This window comes from Parasteatoda tepidariorum, chromosome X1 (genome assembly GCF_043381705.1).
Source record: "Parasteatoda tepidariorum isolate YZ-2023 chromosome X1, CAS_Ptep_4.0, whole genome shotgun sequence".
Taxonomy (NCBI): domain Eukaryota; kingdom Metazoa; phylum Arthropoda; class Arachnida; order Araneae; family Theridiidae; genus Parasteatoda; species Parasteatoda tepidariorum.
The window spans coordinates 491,084-504,926 of NC_092214.1; the positions used below are offsets into that span (position 1 = coordinate 491,084).

The window sequence follows — 13,843 nt, forward strand, 5'->3', positions numbered from 1 at the left end:
AATTTTTTTTAATGTTATACCGAATATCTTTATTATCCAGTATGTTAATTTGAATTTAAAAGTAGTTATATTTATGAATAATGATAAATATAATTCATATTGTTTATTATATTTATTTATAATTATTACACTTATCATTTTAAAACAATTTTTATCTCTTAATTTTTTTTTCTCCACTTGTATTAAGAATACAAATAATGCATATCTTGAAAGCAAGAAGTAATTATTCAACAGCTGAATATTTAGATATTCAACAAAACTATATAGTATTCAGCAAAATGAAATTCACAAGTATTTGGATAAACTAAATTTTCAGCATAGTAAATGAATAGGCTGAATATACTGTAAATCGACACTAACTACTCTGTGTATTTAACAGAAAGCACTTAAATTTGTATTGTCTTATGTTAAAAAGATTATTAAGAAGATTTAAAAGAATATTAAGAAGATTTTTCTTTAAAAGAAGTTGTCTAATGTACAAAACTGCTAATGTTTATTTTTAAAAATGTCTAATTTTTAGTATAATCTATACTATACACTAAATTTGGTTATAAATAAATTTCTTAATAATATCACTGCAGATTTTCAATAACACATGATAATGAATATACATAATATTACAAAAGATGTGAGTTTTCAAAAGTACAAGATTTTGGTTACTATTCAAAATATAAGTGTTTCTTCAAAATTTTAAATTTATTTTTTCTAGAACATATTTAGAAACACTATCCTTTATAAAAAATATATAAATTTTATGTATTAATTAAATTTCACATATGAATATAGGTTTCTGACATTTTCGACATTTTTGACAGTTAGGTTTTTGACGTGACGGTTTAAACCATGGTTTAAACTGTCAAAAACTGTCACATGTCAAAAACCTGCCAACCCTGGTTAAAATATATTAATTTAATTACTCAATTATTCACTGCTTCTGTTATGGACTAGAGAGAATATTTTCTGATTTTAGATTAGTTCAGTTCAAGGGATTGAATATTTTCTCTTATGTTTAAATATTTCAGTATTAAGAAATAAAGTTTCATGATATTGTTATGTCACTGAGATTAAATTTATATTTTATATTTTAACGAGCACCAGAAATGTATTTTATTTAATATTTATCAATTTTATTTTTGTTTGCTAATGTCTAATTTGATAAAAATTTTGTTTATTATATAGAGATTAAATTATATAGAAAACATATAATTATTCATTAATGAAATGTAATTATTCTATACATTGATTCATGATATGTTCATTCGTACATAAATATTATTTAAATCTAATGAGCATTTCTTCATGTTTATTAAAACTTAAAATTATATACTCGAAATGCTTTTATATTATTCATTTTAAGAGCAAAAAATGTATAATAAAAATAAAAATTGATAATTTTTGTTGCATTGTAAGACATATAAAGAATTCATTCTTTGAAAAATACTAATGAACATATCATATGGAACTTAAAGATAAATGTATTTCAGGAATGTTTCCTAGGCTTCTAGAAATTTCATTCATTAACTTTAAAGCAAATTATATGTTTATTTATTATTTTAAACTAATTACGTAAATTATTATACTTTACATTTTACAAAGAATTGTTTCAGTCATTTTATACACTTCATTATACATTTAGAAAGCATAAAAATTACTTTTATTAATATATTTGATAATAATATTTTTTCATCATGTAATATATATCTTATTTTGTTCTTAGATGGAAGTATGCGTGTAGAATATACTCATTTATATTCGAGCGAAATTGGGTTTCCTGTGCTCTCTTTTATTATTTTTTTTCACTCTTTTAAATTTTTCAGACTTTTTTGTGCTTTTAATTTCTGCCTGATTCTACAAATATAGATTAATTTGTTTCTGGCTGATGTATTTTATTTTAAATAGGGTTTGATAAATAGGGTATTTATTTTTATTCTAATATCTATTAATTATGTCATACTATTATCTAAAACTCATTTTCATTTTAAAAATTTAAAATGAAAGTCTGGAAATTAAAAGCGCGCATAAATATATAGTAAAATTTCCTTAGCGAAGCTTAGCTTATTCCCTGGGAGAATATATTAATTCGGCTCCAGGTCGTTGTTAGAAAGTGTTGTTAATCATATAACTCTTTGAAAATCATGTGTTGAAAAGACCCCACTGAGATGCTCTAATTTTAAATCCCTGCACTCGGTCAGAATAACAAATGAAAGGGATGTTACGTCATTTTTAAACAGCTTCTTCCTTTGAAGAAAGCGCGGGAAATGGAGCTTTCAGAAGGAGATTCGAAGAAAAGTTTAGCACGTTTTTGAAAAAAATTAATTTCTCGTTTGTTAATTTACTATGCTATCCCTTGTTAAACAATATATATATATATATATATATATATATATTCAAACTTTTAGTTTTTACGTTTAAAGTTCCTGTTTTAATAAAATAGAAAACGAAGTCTTAATTGTCTTCATTTAAAAGCTTACCAGCTGCTTAAAATAATATTTGAGTCTTGGTAAGGATTAGTAGTTTTATTTATTTTCCTTTTTTGATATTTCTTAGGATTACCATTTCGTGACCTAAATGAAACTAATGAGTCTTAGAATCTACTGCCGGAAGTAAATTCCGTTCTGTCGGTAAATTCAGAAATTCAAAATTTATATAGTTTTTCCCTTTTTTTAAATTTTTTTATTTGTTTGTCAATCCTTAGTATATGTAGTAATGCTATGTATAGGCTTGGCTAAAAAAATTTCATTACTTTGAAAGATTTTAGTTTTGTTCTGTTTGCTCAAAATGTATTTAAAAAATATAACAAATTATTTTAATCGTTTTTTATTCCCTTTAATGATCTAAATAACGGATTTTTTTTTTTAAATATCAAGTAGTTGAAATAGCGATTGTTAGCACCTTGGCATTAAGAGAATCTTATGGGTGTTCAATAAAAGAAAGGAAAAGATATAAGCTTTCTGGATAATCTTAAATGTAATAAGAACAGGGAATTTTATCAATCTAAGAAATGTCAGGATATTTAACTAAAGTACCCAAAAAGTTAGGGAGTAAATTTATGTTTGGGATGCCTATGAAGCCAATATTTTTTCACAAAATTTGGCTATGTAATAATTTAAAAAAAATATTCAACTGTAATGGCAAGTATTTTGTAATATATTTATGTTTAAAAATAAAGTTTTTCTAAAAAAATATATTCATAAAATGTATGCAACCAGCTAAAAAAAAAAAAAAAAAATCAGAATAAAATCAGGGATTTCTGAGTGTTTGTGCCACCCCCGAAGAAAAGGACATTAAAATAAGTATTTTATTTTTAAGGTTTCAAACTAAAAGACGAAAACTGGGCCATCAATGTTTATTGTCNCAGAATAAAATCAGGGATTTCTGAGTGTTTGTGCCACCCCCGAAGAACGATCGATGTGTTAAAGGACATTAAAATAAGTATTTTATTTTTAAGGTTTCAAACTAAAAGACGAAAACTGGGCCATCAATGTTTATTGTCATCCAAGTGACCGAAGGAATAAAGAATAGGAAAAATAGCCCATGCAAAAGGGGAATTATTTCTTGTTTAAAAAATCTCCTCACTCTTTGATTAAAGGAAAAACTTGCATATTTCAATTTATATATGGAATTAAAAGACGGATTAAATAGTAAAATGTATGAACGCGTTTAATTTTGAATAATAAATTAAGCAAGCGAATTTAGATATAGAAATAACATAAAAATATTTTTCAAAGCTTTTTATGTTACAATGCATCTTGATCGCAGCCCTTTAACAAGCATTTATGCAATTACCTAAGTATAAGCTTGCGCTTGAACTCAAGAACGGTTTCTGAATACGGGTCTAAGTTGCTTTTCTTGGAAAAAAATATAAAAAATGCACACACAAAATAATAACTATAGAATATTATGGAAAAAAATTTTTGCTCCAAATGCGTACACTTTTCAAATTCATCTAAGCAAAATGGGTCGGTTTAAATTATTCTAAATGAAGCTGTTTTTCAAAAAATTAAAACTTAGTTGCTTACCACAAAAGAAATTGATTAAATAAAATAAAAATATATTAAAAATACTAAAGAAAAAGCGAAATAAAGAGATAGATGCAAACAAATGTAATAAAAAGAAAATCAGTGGTGTCAGACTTAAAAATAATTATTAATTTATAATAAAAATATTTATTTCTAAATCAAAATTTTCTATACAAATGAGACTTAAAATCAATGTTAAATTTTAGTGGCGGAACAGTTAAATTAATTATGTAATTTGGTGTAGGACGTAAAATTTAAAAAAAAAATGCACCTTGTATATTTTTTTTTAACTCAAAATGTGAAATGTTTCTACACATTTGTGTAAGGTAACCTGTTTTGATACAGTTTACTTTAATTATTATTTATTCCAATTTCTGTTTTAGAGGGATTTTTTTTTTAAAATTGTAGTTGTTAATGATTTACTTACCGTGGTTAAAAATTTCAAATAATGTAGCCCTTTCTTTAACAGCCTAAAGCTTATTGAAAACTGATATTAAGTTAAAAGGTATTATTTCGAAAACAACAGTTTTTTACCTTGAAAATGATACCTTGTTTGCTTAATAATATTAAGTTTAAAATTTTAGTCATCTGGTTGACCTTACCGTGGAATTGCTTTTACAAAAATCTGTCATGCGTAGAAAAACCTACAATGCATCGTCCACTAAAAAATATAGATATTTTTCACACACACACCAAAAAAAAAAAAGAAATTTACGGTATTAAATTTTCTAAACGAAACTAACAAGAATACAGAGCTCATTCTAGACAGAAAAAAGGACAGGGTGCAGAAATTTAAAAAAAGGGCATTATTATTCTAAAAAGGCAATAATTTCTTTCTATGGGCTTTACACATTCTATTAAAAAACATTGTCAATTAGTGAAAGAAAAAATAATATTTTTCACTTTACAAAAAAGTAACAAAGCAATCATATTAATTACTAATTTTTATTAATAAATTAAGATATATATCGAGTTAATGAGCTAATTAGCTTAGTAATTTGTTTAAAATGCATTCATATATTAATAAAATAATAAATGTATGTTTTTAAGTGTCTGTAGTTATGATTTAATAATTAAAATGATTAATAATAAATTATGATTTAATGATAGTGGAAGTAACTGCAAACTTTCAAAGACAGGTGCAACAATGGGGTGTGATGGCTATTTTTCCTTTCCCATATAAATCCATGTATTGGCAGCAATGACAAACTAAATAAAAAGAGTTGAAAATAACAAAAGTATAAGAAATTCATTGTAGAGTTTGGGGAAAAAATAAAGAAAGATTGAGGAAAGAAAGGGCAAAAAGGGTATCATCAGGACACTAATTTACTTCAGGGGCAACAGGGTGGATTCTTTTGACTAAAAGGGCAGCAGGGTGCTGCGCCCTGTTTACCCTGCCTAGAATGAGCTTTGCAAGAATGATTAGGTATACATTTTAGGTCTCGTTGTATAAAAATCAATTTGTGTTAACCTGCTTATTAAATTTTGCTCTTAGGCAAAGGTTTCTTAAGTAAATGCTGCGGGTGCCATGAAGTAATTTATTTCACGTCTAAATTATCTTTTCGATGGAGGTCCCTAGTTCATACGTGTGTGAAGCTGGGTTTTTAGGTGGTTTTAAAGAGCAGTTCAAAAACAAACATCGAAAAAGAAATGCAAGTAAGAGATGAGTTGACAACAAAGTACCCATAGTTTTTGTTATTTTAGATTATTCGAAAGAGGATGTTGAGTTTTACTGAAATTTGAGTTAAGTTTTTCGTTCGAGTTAATTTTTACATAATTGAAATAAAATGAGCACTTTCGGCATCTTTATTTATTTGTTATATTTTGTTTGGTTTTAATGAAGACTTACCTAGAAGTCAGAAGCTGCTCTTGACATCTAGTGATTACTTTTTTTATAGTATTGGTTAAAATATTCGGATTAAATCGATATTAAGATAGTTTGAAAAAATCAAGAATCCCAAGGGTGACAACAGTTGTTTTTTTACTTGACTTTTTTTGACCTTTCTTCTAATCATAAGTTTAATTTTTTCAGATTTTGGTTTAACTCACAGTATCGCATAATGTTTTTTTTTTTTTTTTATCTTTATACGTTTGATTTGAGGCGATTAAAGCGGTTATTTCATATCTGTTTTTTAATAATATTATTTTCATTTAAGTAAAAACAGCTTAATATTTAAGCTTTTATTAAATTCGCACGTATTTAAGCTTACAACTTTATAAATGTCCTATTATTGAAAGGCAATAGAGATATATTAAGCTATTTGTTTATTTTTAAGCTATAAGTCTTTTAAAAAAAGAATCAAGAAGCTTAGCTAATTCTGAGTTCTGTCACAAAAGAATCAATAGAAACAATCACGTGGATCTTTCCTTCAATCAAAATACATTATAAAATATATTCACTGATTAGAGCAGAATAAGAAACGAACCACCCTGAATAACCTTTGATCTAATGATCAAAGGTTATACACCAAGTATCACTCTCAAATAAAGATTTAATTTCTGATTCATAATTAATGAAATAAAAGTTATGTTCTAGTTTTTATAGAATGAAACTTAGAAATACAATCCATAAATAACTTATTTACGATATTTGTTTTCAAATATTAGTAGTTCATAAATTAAACCCGTCATTTCTAATACAAAAAAAATTATGCAGATTTTATTAATTTTTATTTTATATTTTATAACCGTCGTTGAATAGCCGACACAATTTATTTTGGGTTTACTACTACTAATGTTCAACTCCGCAGCCTTGTAATTTTGAACCTGATCCAGAAGACAAGGGAACTCCTGGATCAAGTTTTGGGGAAAATTTGCCCTCATGGAGGACTTTTTGATAGACTTAATCCGCATTAACGCCACATGGAGAGTGAAACCACGCGAACCTCCAACGATTAGCCTGACGGCAAGGGGACTCTAACCCATGATCCGACAACCACTGAGGATATTTTACGTCAGCGCTGTGGTTGGTGCAATCCGGATACGCAATTCGTATCGACGAGACATTGCTGGGATTCGAACCCGGTTCACCTCATTGGAAGGCGAACGCTCTATCTCCTGAGCCATCACGACTTATTAAGTTTTATTGAAAAATTCTCATTGCCTTTAATGTGCGAAAAAAGTATTATTATTTCCAGATAATATTGTGTCCTGGGTGCACAACCCCGCAGCAATGAAAAAAATTATTATTTTTTCTTTTTTGAAAAGAAAAAAAGTCCTACACGCTCAAATTGCGCAGATGTGGTTTTTCAATCGCCGGTTATTGCTACGAATTTCCACATAGTTTTTAATATATCATTCGAAATATTATTTTTATTGCGCTTTATTTGCGTCTATTTCAGTTTTAGTCCAAGTGACTTGTTCGTGTTTCCTGCAATTATATTTAGATTTCCACGTAGTTTTTAAAATCTCAGTATTTGTAATACCATATTAATTCGATTTGCGTGTTTCAAATCTCGCATTTTAATAATCACTTTTGATGTATTTCTGCAGTTATTGCTACGTTTTTCTACATGATTGTTGGGAGGAATTGCAATATTTTAAATACGTTATTATATTAGGCAAATTTCGACTTAACTCATTTTTAATGCTAGCTTTATTTCTGCCTATTTCAACCTAAATTTAATGCATTGACGTTTTTTTTTTCCCCTCGTGTTTTTTAAAAATATCGATATTTTTAATACAATATTACAACACGTGAAATTTCAACGTGACTGTATTTGTTGGTTATTAAACTTTTTTTTTGATTTTTTAATCTTAACAAACCATTTAGGCTTTAATATTCGTAACTCTTTTTATTCACCAAATATAAATGTCCTACAGTTTAAAATATGTTCCCAACTTATTTTGAGTTATAATGTGTTTATTTTAAAACATTTTAGACAACCATAATTTTCACTCAATTTCATAAACCCACTCAATTTCAGAAGAAAATTCCCTGACTTTTCCAGGTAAATTACAATTGAAATTAAGACCATATTTTATCTATATCATGCAATTTTTCATCAGAAAACTTTGATTCTTTTATTTGTAATGGTAAATATTAGATTTTCTGTGTAAAAAAAAATATATCAGTAAATGAGATGGAAACATTTCAGTTTGACTAAAATGTAAAATTTATAATGTAATAAATAATTGTAATAGATTTAGAATTGTTTAACTTGATTCTCAATAACTAACTACTGTTACTGACAATTTTAAGACTGGCTATTTTTCAGGTATAAAATAAAAATTCTCCAGAATTGTGAAAAAAATTGCAACTTGCCCTGACTATTCACTGATTTTTGGAGCTAAAATAAAATTCCCTGACAATGTTCCCTTTAGTGTCACCTATAACAGGAGCAGTGAACTGATTACCAGTAAACTTTCGCTTTTTCTAACGAAACTTTCGTCCGTGACCCATTGTAATGAAACAATTTATTAAAAAATAGCAATAAAACCAAAATTTAAGTGAAAACAAAACAATTATATAACAAATATTGATTAATAAAAGCGAATAGAATAGCGAGCGTCAATTTGAAAAAGATGTAAACAAGCATAAATTTAACAGTTTTGCCAGGTTTAGATACGTGAATTTTTCATGAAATATTATTTGAGGTTTTAAAGTAGCATTTTAAAAAATAACGGGAACTGCAAAATCTGAGTAAATAGTTAAAAAAATAAGATGATAAACTTTTAGTTTCGGTTTCAAAACGCTGCTTGCAGACGAAAGCTGTCTGATTAGCTCCCGCTAAAACAGCTGTAACTTCGTTTCCAGCGATCAGAAATTAAAAACCTAAACATTTTCTTGAAGCTAATGAAATAATAAAAAATTTAAAACATAAAACTCAATTTGTCAATTTTTGATGAAAATTGCGATTTTGTGATAGTCTGATACCTTAAAGACAGTCAACTTTATTAATAGAGAGCAATTTAAATGTATATATATATATATATATATATCTATTAAANTGTATATTTATATATTGGAAACTTGTAATTTTATCTATATCTATCCAATCCATTATTTGTTTTATTTTGGTTGCCATTACGGTATTATTTAAAGCAAAATACCAATGAAAAGGAAATAGCACATTGTTTTTGGAAGAAAAAGAAAATTTCAGAATTTTTCAATGAATTAACTATGAAAAGGGCATGGATTTATATAATATTGCATTAATATTTTAAAATAATGTATTTAAAACGGAAATAAAATAAATAAATTGTTAATAAAGAAATATGCTTCCCTACTAACATTTATAGCAGTTCTTTTTCATTTCAACGAATTTCGATTCATTTTCAGATTATGTTATTTATACACCACAAGCAAATTCGTAACAAGACTAGATTCAGCTCTAGGAATTCAATTGTCAGACCTAATTTAAGATTATAAAACGATGTTCTTCAAAATAATGCAGTCTTTTATCCGTTCACAATTGTCATTACAGTGGAACCACGGTTTCTACGTCCTCTTCCTTTTTCTTCTGATCTATTAAAATTGCTGATAATGTTAAATTATTCCTAATTTTACGTTACCTTATTTTTTTTGGAGAAAATATTGCTCGATATGTTTTTTTAACTGATTAAAATAATTTTTTCTCTGCAAAGCGCGAATTTTCTTCTTTTCTAAAAGAAAGTGATTTGTTTATTAACTTTTCTCACATTCTTTCTATTCTATCTTATTGTCTGTGAGTGGAAGTGGTTTTTGTGTGTGAAAGGAAGTATGGGAGCCTAAAATGTAAAATTTGCGAGTGGAATGTTTACCAGCAAACTTCAACCATTAAATCCAGTTATTTTAAATACACTAAGCATTGGGTTGGGTAATCATTTCTTTTTCTTGATACCGATGATTTTTTAAAGCAAAAATAAATGTTCTGGAAACTCTGAATTTGATTTCTTTAGTGTCGACTCAAAGGCATTACAAATGTGTTTAATAAAGCTTCTCGGTATCCAACAGAACCCTTCGGAATAAAATTGCAGATTTTCCCCAAGTCAATGACCGTATATTAACTGCAACACACATCCTAATGCTTTTTAATTTCCTCAATATCTGAATTAATGCCCAATCTTGACGATAGTGATATAAAACGATGAACATGAGTAAGAAATATCGGAGAATGTACCCACTCTTGAGCTTGAAAGCATAAAAACTCTAAACATTTACGAATGTAATACATGAAGTAAAGTTGCAAACAATAGTAAGTATTGAGAGAAATATTGTTGTACTGGTGATTAAAAATTTACTAATTCATTTAAATAATATATAATATTTGATATAAAATGAATTTTTTTTTCAACTTTTCGCTTAAAAAATAAATCATTAAATATGTGTAACTTTCTTATGGATTTATTTATGTGTTTATTTTATATTATAATAGTTTTTTTTTTTTAAATCTGTATGTTTTTTAAAAAATGAGCCTATTCGTTCATAAGCAATATGTCCTCTTTCTTTCTTTATATTTCCTCTTTTTTCAATTTTTCTTAAAAGAAAAAAACTTATCAGGGATGAAATTAATGGATTTTCAATCTTGCAAACGAAAGCGTCGAAATTCAAGTATTAAGCTGGGGTACAATATTTTTTTTACAATAAAAAAAATTTCGAAGCATTTTTTTTTTAAACTGTATCAGGGTTGGGTTTTTGACGTCAAAAAGTGGTTTTTGACATGACAAGGGTATAATACTGGTTTAAACCGTCAAAAACCCGTCAAAAATGTCAAAAACTGAAGTTTGCCAAGAATATATATAAACTTCAAAACTACCAACAGTTGCCATGCATTATATTGAAATTTAATTAATACTATAGGTAAGCAGCAGGTTTTAAAATATTTTTTAATTAAAATTAAGGTAAAATAACAGATTTAAAATCTCAGAAATTTATATTCAAATGCATGTGCAGAAAAATTTTGCACAAATTTTTTTTAAATATTTATATTTTGAAAAAAAAAATTTTTTTTTTGATACTTAAGAAAATTAAAAGTTTATTACTATGCATTTTTGACATATAAGGAACATATAACTAATATTTATAAGGAACTTACAAGTTATGTTGTATAAATACAAACTTGATATAAGATACAAGTGTATAAAAAATTTTTTTTAATGTTATACCGAATATCTTTATTATCCAGTATGTTAATTTGAATTTAAAAGTAGTTATATTTGTGAATAATGATAAATATAATTCATATTGTTTATTATATTTATTTATAATTATTACACTTATCATTTTAAAACAATTTTTATCTCTTAATTTTTTTTTCTCCACTTGTATTAAGAATACAAATAATGCATATCTTGAAAGCAAGAAGTAATTATTCAACAGCTGAATATTTAGATATTCAACAAAACTATATAGTATTCAGCAAAATGAAATTCACAAGTATTTGGATAAACTAAATTTTCAGCATAGTAAATGAATAGGCTGAATATACTGTAAATCGACACTAACTACTCTGTGTATTTAACAGAAAGCACTTAAATTTGTATTGTCTTATGTTAAAAAGATTATTAAGAAGATTTAAAAGAATATTAAAAAGATTTTTCTTTAAAAGATGTCTAATGTACAAAACTGCTAATGTTTATCTTTAAAAATGTCTAATTTTTAGTATAATCTATACTATACACTAAATTTGGTTATAAATAAATTTCTTAATAATATCACTGCAGATTTTCAATAACACATGAAAATGAATACATAATATTACAAAAGATGTGAGCTTTCAAAAGTACAAGATTTTGGTTACTATTCAAAATATAAGTGTTTCTTCAAAATTTTAAATTTATTTTTTCTAGAACATATTTAGAAACACTATCCTTTAAAAAATATATAAATTTTATGTATTAATTAAATTTCACATATGAATATAGGTTTTTGACATTTTCGACATTTTTGACAGTGAGGTTTTTGACGTGACGGTTTAAACCATGGTTTAAACTGTCAAAAACTGTCACATGTCAAAAACCTGCCAACCCTGAACTGTATGGAAAGGAAAAAAGGAACGATTTGTAACTTAGTTATTGAGGTTTTTTACAAGGATTCTTTTAAGTACTTTTTATATTTTCACATAGTCTTATACAATTTTAAATCTGTGCTTTGAAAAGAACCCCAATTATACTTTTCAATACAAATTGCAATCGTAAAGAAAGGTTGCTCTCGAATATACTGATTGTAAACTAAGTAATTTTTTTTAACTAATTGAACTAAAATTAATTTTAAAAAAATTTTGTGGGGAATCATCTATGGATAAACGAATATTAAAATTGCCTACAAAAATGCTTAAATTCACTTAAAAAGTTGTTGAGATATGGTGAAATTCTCATTAAGTAAATTTAATGGATTCAAACTGTCTCATGACCATTGTGACAATATTTCCAGATTACGGTTACGGGTTTTGGGTTTACGGTTTTTCAGTCCTCGGAAAAAATATACGTTTATCCAGAAAAAGTACGTTTTTGCTTTTGATTTTTTATCTAAAAAATATCGTGTGCACTAACTAAATATAAGCATATTTTAGGTCACCCTTACGAATCATTTAGATTGAGTCCAGTACGTGACAATCAGTCATTGGATGAAATATTCCGTTTAGTTATTATTAATTTTTTATTTTCTTTAGCGAGCTGTGCATAGAAACTAAACTTTTTTGTTGTCGTTATTGAAGCTGCTTTATTTAAATAGCTGGTAAAGTTACTAATAATAATGTTATTCTAAAAGTGAAGGAAACAGATACTGAAAGTATTCTATGAACTTAAAAAATAAGATCAAAAACCCCAAGATGAGCCAATTAGGCTTTAGGTGTTTCTTGAAATACGTATCATATCATTAGTTTAAAAATATTCTATTGGTCTCTAACTAATCATTGGACCACAAATTAAGTTTCCCTTTAATTATGTCAGCATGGATGAAATTTAATCTTAACGTGAATGAAATTTTTAATCAAGTACAGATTATCATTTTCTACTTTTGAACATGTTGAATTCCCAAAACTAACATCTGCATTTCTCTAAGGATCTAAATTCTATTGATATTTATGCACTAAATATTTAATACTTATGCAATTTTTTATATTAACACTATAATAATGTTTAATTGAATTTTAGGACATGAAATTTTGTAACGCAAATCTGGGTTAAAATCGGTGTACTTGACATGATTTGGACAATCCCGTAAATCAGGTTGCTTACGAATATGACATTTTGTTCCAGAAATATTTCAGAAAAATTAGGAAATTCTAAGAAGGGATTTATTTTCTATTAAATTGTGTTTTCGTACATTAATTTTTTCATTGGTCTAGCTGCACGGACTTAATAACTTAGCCAAGTTTGAAAATAATTATGCAAGACAGTTGACTGCAAAATTAGCCACCTGTGCATTTCTATTTTTAAAATGTGATTATGATAATTTATTATAACTTTTTGTAAGAAAATTATTCTTTTGTAGCTTTTTCCATGAATAGAGTTCCAAAAAAAAGTTCAAAACGGAAATTTTTTAAAACAGTTAGTAATAAATAATCCGTAAATCTGTAGTAATCCCCTATATATTGTTAATTTATTTTTAAGAAAAATTAAAGATGCAAATAAAAATATTTTGAATTGTTTTTTGGTACGTAAAGAGAGAAATTATTGAGATTAGAGTAAAATAAGAAAATTTCAGTAAAAACTTAAGGTGTTTGGATAATTGTTGATCAAGAGATATCTTTGATAAATTCAAGTTTCAGCCTCCCTCCCTTAGTGTGATTACTGTAAAAAATAAATAAAAATTTTCAGTACTACACTACTGCAAGAAAAATTAACAAGCTTAAATTATGTACCTATTGAATTCATATTACATTGACACAGTTATCAGCTCT

The 13,843-nt window shown here is 26.4% G+C and overlaps 1 protein-coding gene and 1 long non-coding RNA gene across 5 annotated transcripts in view; both read left to right on the forward strand.

Moving 5' to 3' along the window:
- Positions 1-13,843, forward strand: part of LOC107455719 (AT-rich interactive domain-containing protein 2) — a 143,358-nt gene that overhangs the window by 32,828 nt on the left and 96,687 nt on the right. The gene's annotated exons all lie outside the window — the stretch shown is intronic.
- Positions 650-913, forward strand: LOC139427148 (uncharacterized). The gene is made up of 2 exons (XR_011638307.1): positions 650-786; positions 820-913. It is a non-coding gene; the product is annotated as an uncharacterized lncRNA (long non-coding RNA).